Raw genomic sequence first — 10,021 nt, 5'->3', positions numbered from 1 at the left:
CCCATACTAACTCCAAAACATTTATATCCGACTAGAAAAGTAAATACTTGAGCTTGAGGGTCCTCTCAGCAATTCATTAAAATGAATAAAAGAAAAACAAAACAATTAAGCAATGAAACCAAAGATGAGAGAGCCTTAAAGCTATAGGATGGATGAACCTAGGGTGGATCGACAAGCCTTGGCAGAGCCATGGATGAACCTAGACAGTAGCATTTACAAACCTGTTCAGGATTGGGTTGCCTTTTGAGCAAACCCGTACTGAAGGTAGTTTTGTTTTTCCTCTTACTAATACATTGTTTTCATTCTTCCATCTTCAGGAGTCTGATTTCAAAATTGTTTATAATAATGGATAGTTCTTACGTTTGCTTTCCAGACTTCAATTTATCAGATGGAAATTGAATCTATAATTATATTAGCTTTCATTACATGGAAGTGAGTTATAGATCAATTTTGTTTTTACAAACAGAATTTTCAGATTGATACCTAACAAATGCCCAAGACATAAAAGGAGAGTAGCTGCACAATCAGCTCATACATATTAGAAGACAATTTCGTTCCATATTTGGAGACTACAAACAATTCATAGATATGTATTAATCCCCATAATGGGAAAATAATAGACGATCTGTCATGCTTTACTGAAATGTAAATACAAAAGGAGATTCAGATGAGTTTGGTAGTGTTACGATTTGTACAAACAGATCACATGAATAGTACCTATCAAGCCCCCACTGATGTTCATAAAATACTTTAAGGACTGTAAACATGGCCAATCCTGAAATACTTCAAGGACTAGAAACATGTTTGATTTGACGAGTACATAGTCATGTGCAACCTGATCCGGTCTAACAGTAAAAGTATGGGATTAGAGTACGTACCTTCAGTGTGAAACAATATGTGAGATAAATGGAAAAATAATTCATTATGGGATTCCACAGAGGGGATCTCATACACCAATGGGTACCAGGTTTGGAACTGAGTTGAATGACCCAAGAAACTACCTAAGCTTTTACAATGTGTAACTGAAAATGATATTTTGTTTGGTATTGAAGTGTTCACAACCATTCTCAGATAGAAAATTACTCCCAAGTATGTTATTTCTTCAAAAATTTCTTCCACAATAGTGGGTATGAACCATAAACATTCTGAATCTGCCTTCAATTCACCCATACAGTAACAGGCCCAACAACCAGTACTCAATAGCATTAAAGAACCAACAAAGAGGTGAAGCATAAATCTCTTTCATCATGATAAGTAGATTGCTAGGAAAGAAAAGGATGCCCAGTGTAGAGGTGACTGAATCTAGGGCTTTACTCAACAGTTTTTCTCAGCTTTGATGTTTGTAGATGCCAGATATATGCAATCCACAAGTAGCTACTATATTTCTAAAGTTCTACATTGCTTTTATGTTCACATTTGACAACCAAATGCCATGTTTAAAGACCAAATGAACTTTACGCTTCTTATGTTATTGTTATACTCTTTAGGATTGTTAAAAGTACCTTCATTTTGTTATTTCAAATATCGTGGATATATGTTATTCTTGCCGTCATTTTTTTAATATTTGAATTCTCTTATAGAACAAATCAATTTTACTTCTCTCCATTTATGAATGGAATTCCGCAGAGGCCTTTCTAATATTATGAATCTATTGGTAACATGCAAACTCTGAGAGAGTTCTTAGTGTCTTCACTAGCACATAGTATAGGTGTTTAAGACATTGGCTTAAGTCGAAATTTTAATTGTCTAAAAAATTATTTCATATTTAATTTTAGGGTTTTTAAGTTTTACTTGTATGAGATTAATTATGAGAACATAGATTATGCAATTTTTGTTGATTACTTTGTTCCGAAAATGCCCTGCTTCATTTTTCTGGACAATATTGTTCTCTGCAGCTTCAAAATTGGGGCTTTTTAGAATGGCCATGCTAACTTCTTGATGAAAATCAAAATCAAAGCTTCTAGATTGATAGTGTTAAAATATATTTTGTGGAATTATAACATTGTCAAGAAAGAAAATAAATTTGGTCCTATTTACTTCTCTGTGCTCGAGAGGCGCTGCTTTTAGGAATCTGCATGATGGTCCTTTCCTTAGTACCAAACCTTGAGGCAATGGTAAAAGTAGCTGTATGCAACAGTCTTGTAGTAGATAGCCTTTCCCGAAATAACAAGTGAATGCTTATCAAAAGTATACGCCCTTCTGTAAGTCTCCCAACCATGTTGTATCCATCTTCTGCTAATTCTGAAGCATCCTTAGAATCAGGCTCATTACCCCATTTTGTTTCACTGAGCTCTGTGCCCTTGGACTTACTAAACCCATTCCCTAATTTAGTATCTTTTTGAATATTGATAACTACTTTCCTCATCTTCTGCTTCTTTGACAGTCTGAACACCGCAGGCTTTGTATAATTTCTAGTTTGTGACACTCTTATGAATTGGGGGAACCCATATCAGATACTCCTAAACTCCGATTCCGAAAAGCCATGGTCTCCATCACCATGCCAAACCCTCAAAAATATTCACAGAAGCTCAGAATTCTACGAAATGCCAATGAAATGAACCAAGAGAGATATGTGTATATCACTGTCACACAACATAAATTTATGCCTATATATATAACACAACCCCAGCAATAATTTGTACATAAATCTATATAAGATTATTTTTCCTGCCCCCTCCGCTGTTCAAGCTTACTTAACACTAACCAGTTTGATGTATCAGTCAATATCCATTTCTTTCACACAAACAACAGATCATAAGTGCTGAGTCAATGAACTGTTAAATGACTTCAGAGTTTGAAGTTTTGGTATGAAAGTATTCCTTGTTAATTCCTAGGATTTTGTAGGACAACATTGAAATATAGGAGATAATCAGTAATGGAGATATATTTTTTGTGGTAAGGAAATATGATATGATAGTCATTCATAGGGATTTAGAGACAAAATCCTTAAGGACTTATCTAGTTGCTGCTTTACCTTATGCAATTTACTTTAAGATCACTCTTTGAGTTGGCCATAAAACTAGCAAGTCTGAGATAATAACGATCCAGAGCAAGCGGAAATATATACACAGGTCATTGCTCTCTGAGTTTTCAAATAATTTTGTCAGTCTCTTCAAGGACCAATACCAAGCATGCCACTCAGGTTGACCAATAGAGATGTGAATTCAATTGTCGCATTTCAAATCTTCCATTAAAGTCTATTCATTAGCAGTAGCCTCTAGTGTGACCTCTTTCAAGGCTCTGCACCACACGCTAGTATAAATACATCTAAGAAAGTGATAACACTCCTATTTCAGTTCTAGTCATTACACTATGGGTTTGTTTTCCACTGTCAAAAAATTACAGTTCAATTTCTTTGTAATATTAATTCAAGGCCGTTCCAAACCCCACTTTCCTTTCAACTTTCATAACAGTTTTCAGGGCTAGAGACAAACTAATTCATCACTCTCATACATTGATTTGAAAACAATATGCCATATGCAGATAATCTCGTAAGGAGTTGTATGTTAAGATGGAATGAAACAAAATAAGTCACATGATATGCCTATTTTCCTATAAAATGACACTCTTAATAAAATAAAATTATTTCAAAATCTTCTCTGATTTTTTTGTTTCAATTCTTAAAATAATAAGAAAGTGATTTGGAATAGAAGCAAGAATTCCCTATCTAAAAATTGAATGGGGTCCAGTTAGAAATTGTCTTCTAATCAACCAACAAAGAGTCTATGAAGTGCAGACTGCACAAATTTAGCAAGAATCAGTACCTTATGCTAGATTTCAATTATGTTTGTTATGCCACAATGGAGATAGCATCGTATGGTAGGGTACTGTATGGAAAATTTGGTACACATCTACCTAAATCCTAGAAGTGAGAGTTTTTCATAAAGAAAAATATCTCTTGCACATGCAATAATAGGATAAACTCCAGCTCTCACTTGTGATCTATCTCGTACCCTCCAAGACAAGTGAGGAGCTATTATTGGAAGTGTTGAGGTTGTTCCTTCAGCTGAAGGGATACATTTTGTATGCTCTTCCTTTCTTTCCTAATCCAATCATATGCATTTGGGGACATTGACTTCATTAAAATCGCAGTCGGAATAGTCCTATCTGGGGGACCATATGGGCACATTTCAAAACTATATTTCATTCAAAAGTTTTCCTTAAAACATAGTAAATCCCCAATTTGGATATCAAACCAAAAAAACGTGGCCAAAATATCCACTAGATGTCATGCACGAAACTCAGGGCCAGAGTAAGAACACAGTTAGGACAATCAATTTTTGGATGATCAAATCTTTGAATCTCTAAGTCCTGTTTGAGAAGAATATTATCCTACAAATCTAGTTTATAATGCAATTTGAATCACTCAATTCAAATATCGTATGAGAAAGTTATGCCCAAAATACTGACTGCCTCTTTATTAGCATGTTTTACCAATAAATTCTTCTGGTATTTGAATTCAAATTTCAGTGGATACAAAAAATTGAACATACTTTTTCTCCATTTATAATCTCTTCAATCCATTTTTAAATGAAAAATTTGTAGTCAAGTTTGTGACTATTGCTCTAGACGAAAATCTGAAAATAACTTTGGAAAACAGGTTATTCATTGTTATATTTGGCATATCATTTTAATGCATATTAAAAATCTGTTTCTATTAGAGATAGCTATCTAAATATACTTTCATATGGCTTTGAATCGCTCAAATCTGGCTCAAAATGAACTTTTTGTTGAAAAACACTTTCGAAAAGTCTAAGACAGAACGGCTTAAACATCACACACTAAGCTTAATTTCTAAACCAAAAGTATTAAATAGTCAAAATTGACTTTTTTTCCTAAATTTGATTCTTCCTTTAGTATGTGATGTTTAAGGGTGGTCGGCCAAGGCTGCCACCAATTTTGAGAAAATTAAAAATGAAATGAAAATTTGTTTTGATCAATTGTCCTTAGATATTATGCAGGTACAAACTTTAAATATTCAAGTATTTATCCATTTTTTTCTTTCTGGCTTGTTCTGTTCTCTTCTTCCATGATAATGAATGATACAACTCAATTGTAAATGTTGAAGAAATAAGTTCATATAGTTAATCCAAAGTTATGAAAATGAATTTCACTTTCATAAGCACAGACAAGGACCTCAAAATAGAGATAATTTCGTTCCTTTGTTTGATGTCCAAATTTCAAGGATGTGTTCTTGACATCTCAAAAAGTCCAATAGATTATAAGGTATGAAGAATCCTTTACCATATGATATGGGAACATGATCAGAAAAATAATTCTACGGGTCTCCCTTTTATTTTCTCTATGAGATAATGTTACCTCATTTTCCTTTCGAACAAAATTTGGATTCGATGTTCCTTCACCATTCCTCTGACCTGCAACCATACACAAAATACTATTTTAATAAACATGAGGCTCTCTAGCTTCATTTGATGCCTTTTTTTATTACATCTTCGTGCAAATTAATGAATGAGAAACATGCTTTTGAAAAATCATTTCTTCCAATGCTGGTACCTGCAACATGAATTCTTTGAACTCTTACCTCGAGTATGGACCTACTGCTCTCCACCACCAACCCTTACCTTCTCTGTTCAGATTTTTGTAACCGGATCTTGAATAAACGTTGTAGGAATCAAGAAACAATTAAAAAAAGTTATTATACTGCTGGAGTCCTCAACCACATTACGTTAACGTAAAAATATGGATATATCCTTCTGTACCAATTCTATTATTATGGCATTTACTCTGAGCATTAAGCATTTTTTTCTAATGATATATCACCTTTTACTCTGAGTATTTAGCTTTTTTTTCTAATGATATGGCTATTGAATTAAGAATCTCCTCTTATTCAGTTATAGCCATCTAACTTTAAATTTGTGGAACTAAATTGAAAGTTGGAACTCTTCACCCTAGACATCTCCATGGCTAGTTTCTGTAACTGTCCTTATGGAAATCTGGAAATGGTAGATGTGCTCTGGGGTGTTTGCTGAACCAGAAATGATGTATGAGCTTTGTCGTATCTGCTAAAATAGAGTGTCACAGCTACCAATCTTTAAGGGCGTATTCTGTGGATGGCAGGGCAAATCCATTGGATTGCAGAGTGTATCTGCTGAATGGCAGAGGGTATCTGCCTAGATTTGTAGGGAAGTTGATGGAGTGTCTTCTGGTGAATCTGTTGAAATGAGCAAGTTTTCCGAGGTGTATCTGCTAAACTGCATGCAAATTCATCTGAATTCTGAGAGCTTTATAGTGCTCAGAACACCAAAACAATTTAGTTTCAATCTCGTGTGTGAGTCCCACTGGGCGTGCTAGAATGTGTGCAAGGAAATGTGATTCAACGAAATGCTAATAACAAGTAAAAACACTCAAAACAAAAATGAAAAGAAATGTACACGATTAAATGGAAGGAAGCTATAAAAACAAGAATGTGAATGAAGTAGCAAACGCATAACCTCCTTGATGGAACGGTTTGGGTTTGTCCATAGATGTTTGACTGCATGTGTGCTCACTCAAGATTTTGGTAGCATAATGTTGCTTTAAGTGCAAAGATGAGAGAGAGAACAATACTGAGGGATTTGATTTATAGGGTCTGGATGAGATAAATGAATGAATCATAGATGCGAAAAAGGCAATTTCATATATATATATATATTTTTAAATACTGGAATTTATTTTTAAAATAGTTTAAAAGTGGGCATTGTGTAAATTATGTTTTTCTGATTTGTTTTGATGGGTGGTTTCTGATATGCCATATTAATTTTGATCAATTGGATCAGATTTTGATAAGGAATGTGAGGCAATAAAAATCAAGCTCCATATAATTTTTCCTTTGCCAGTGGGCATGTTGGCTGTAATTACTACTGATTTTAACGAATACATTCTCTTCAAATTTTTGCAGCCTCTATTTTATAGATCTGGATTATTTTTTACCTTCATGGCACTCCAGAAACTTAAATAACATTGTGAAAATGTCCCACAAGGGTAACTAATTTTTTTTAGGTTTAATATTTGATGTTCAGAATAATTGGTTTTAAAATGAAAAGTTGGTTAGTTTCATATTTGATGTCCTCGAAAGTTGGTTGTGTTTAAAAAATGTGCTGTGGCAAGATGTGGCTCATCGTAAGCATCCAAAGTTGTAACAGAAGAAATCATATATTCAGTAATAAATGATAAATTTGTGTCCACCTTAATATTACAAAACCTTTTTATATAAAATAAAACAGAGTTTGCAGGACTTACACACATTAGATATTGAACTAAAGAGTTTTCTAACAATGAGACTTATTCTTAGAGAGTTTATATGATGTAAATCATATAATTTTCACAATCCATGAGGAAATATAGTAGATATTCTGCTTTCCGGTTTCATAGTTAGCCTTATATATATCATTTTTATCAGCAACATATCTAGATCTTTTATATGAGTAACTCCTCAGTGACATCTGATTTCCTGAAGGGTTGGAATTGTGTAAATGCAGGCTATAAGGGAAAGATGGGTTTTGAAAGAATTAAAGGATGAATTCCTGGAGCTTACATAGCAGTTGGACTTGGAAAAACATGCAAGTTCCATGCTTAATTTATTTTTGGTTTTGGTATGGAGATTTAAACAAAATAAAATAAGAGTAGCTAGTTTGTATAAGGAAGATGGTCACATTTTTCTTAAATTTAGTCAAGATATTATACTAAATGTTGTTTGTGGGTGACTATTCTAAATGGTAGATTCTTTAATTTTATCTAAAATAAATTAAATGTGTATAACATAATCTTTCACAAAACATTTGTTCAAGAGTTTATGTAATAATGCTAGTCTTTCCATTAGCTTGGAATTATAGGAAAATGGTTAACATTTTACATTCTAAGGTTATTCTATACCTCAAGTTGTATTTTGCAATAATATATAGTAAAAGATAATTGTATTTAAAATTATTATTATACAGAATGACATGGAAGTGTCTAAAGCATAATAGGTTGCTAAACTGCAATAAACAATAAATAAGATGCACACTCAACTAGATGTAGCTGGTGTCATGTTGGTGAAGGAACATGAAGAAACCAAGCTAGGCCTACAAGCGGCACTTCTTATAATTAAGGGTGTAACTGTTGTGGACAAAAGTTGAAAAGACTAACAAATGAATATGTGAAACTGAAGGTTTTCATCTTTTATAAAATAGATATGTGCAGTATGATGCGTGGTGAAGTATAATTATAATTGCACTCTTAATTTTTTTTCCTTGCTGAAGGTTTCAGGGAATGCTTCCCTCATTAACGCGGAACCTATGGGTATAGAAGTAAGTTGCTTGAACAACTCGCAATCATATAAATCATAGATTTATGCATGCTTTTCTTAATCTTAAAAATGTAGCTTTTGCTAAATGGAGTTTGCGACCAATAGAATGATATATATACAAGTGACTCAAATCCTCTGCTCCAATCTCCTCTGGCCTCTTTTTCAGATAGCCATTTAATGTCCTGGGCAATATCGGAGCTCTACCGTTCAATGTTCCAACACATCCTGCATTGGTTTGCATCGAGACCCACATTGAAGACAATTCTAATGTTGTCTTAAAAGGTATGTCCTTAAGTTTTAACCTACATAATTATCACTAATCTTAAAAAATCAAATAGAGTCATGAGTATGCTAGATCTTCTATGGGCATTCATGTGTCTATCGCATATAACTACATCTTTTTAAGTTGGACAAAGTAGTACAAAAATTGCTTTCTATGTCCAGTTTTATTCTCCAGCTGTTCCAAATTTCTATAAATACCTGTTCCAAAATGACATATGGAAATCATAAGGCATTGTTAGACTTTGACAACTTGACAACCTTCTATACCTTGATTAGTCACCAAAATTGTCGGCTATTTAGTCTGACAAACTCCTATTCAAATAAATCAGTACATCTTACTAGTCTCTGCTCTGTCATGAAAGTGTACTATCTCTGCTGCAAGTTTTCAAGGCTCTGAACATAGTGAATACCCTCCTTCCTATATTTATTCTTAGACCTCAAGTGTCAGAACTTCCATCAGACCTTGATGTGTTCAGACTCTGGTAATTGCAGCAGCTAAGTTGTTGTAGTGTTGTGTGCTTGCCAACTATATGTTTCTACATGTTTGAAATAATTAGTGGAATTTAATTGAAATGGGTTTATGAAGTAAAATGTTAATGCACATTATTAGAAATAAGGTCATAAACCTACAAGGAACAATATAATATTGTATTGTAGAAAGTTTCATCTTTTAATTAGTCTAAAACATATTATTTTATAAAAAAATTGTTGTTCTTTTCGCTTAAGCTAAGATGTCCCCTGCTTTGCTTTAGTTCATTTGGATAGAGGGGGATTCGCAATATAAATTTATAGGAAAGCTTGAATATTAAACATGTTGCAATGAGTACTAGTAGTGGTGTCCTAGAATTTTGTGTTTTGAACTCAAACTAGTTATCAAAGTTGAGTTAGTTGTGTTTAATGACTAATTTTGCAGGGTGAGGCGGGTGTGTTTGCGTTAGTGAGAAGATGAGTAAACTGGAGAGGCTTGTTGAATACAATAGTTGTGGGTATGTATGTCTTTCTCTGTATGTATCCTGCCAAGACCAATGTTTCACGGTTCAATGAGGATGCTCAAGTGCTGATTTCTATGAATTTGGCAAAGGTAACTCCAAACTCTGCATTTGAAACCATTTCAATTGGTTCTAATGGCAGGCCCCGTTGCTCTTGGACTGGCATCCAAAGTGACCATAGGGGTCATGTTATCTCTTTAGATTTCTCTACCATGAATACTTCAGGCTTAATCCCTCCCCAGATCGTCAGCCTCTATGAGCTCCGCTTGATTAACCTCTCAAATAATGTTCCCAATGGAAGCCTACCTCTGAACATGTCAAATTTCAGGAACCTGGATTGCCTAGATGTATACAACAACTTTGACAGCGGAATTCCTCCCCAATTTGGGAATTTGAGAAATCTTGAGTAGCTGAATATGGTTAACTGTGGCATGGAGTGGCGAATTCCATTAGAGCTGGCAAG

General features: G+C 34.0%; 1 long non-coding RNA gene across 1 annotated transcript; it reads left to right on the top strand.

Annotated features, from left to right (window-relative positions):
* The first annotated feature begins 8,240 nt into the window (after nt 1–8,240).
* On the top strand, nt 8,241–9,596 carry LOC149539459 (uncharacterized). The gene is made up of 3 exons (XR_016355910.1): nt 8,241–8,288; nt 8,454–8,569; nt 9,483–9,596. It is a non-coding gene; the product is annotated as an uncharacterized LOC149539459 (long non-coding RNA).
* Nucleotides 9,597–10,021: the final 425 nt, after the last annotated feature.

This window comes from Cupressus sempervirens, chromosome 9 (assembly GCF_028749045.1).
Source record: "Cupressus sempervirens isolate cs-2001-9-10 chromosome 9, ASM2874904v1, whole genome shotgun sequence".
Classification (NCBI taxonomy): domain Eukaryota; kingdom Viridiplantae; phylum Streptophyta; class Pinopsida; order Cupressales; family Cupressaceae; genus Cupressus; species Cupressus sempervirens.
This window is presented reverse-complemented; position numbering and strand designations above follow the sequence as displayed.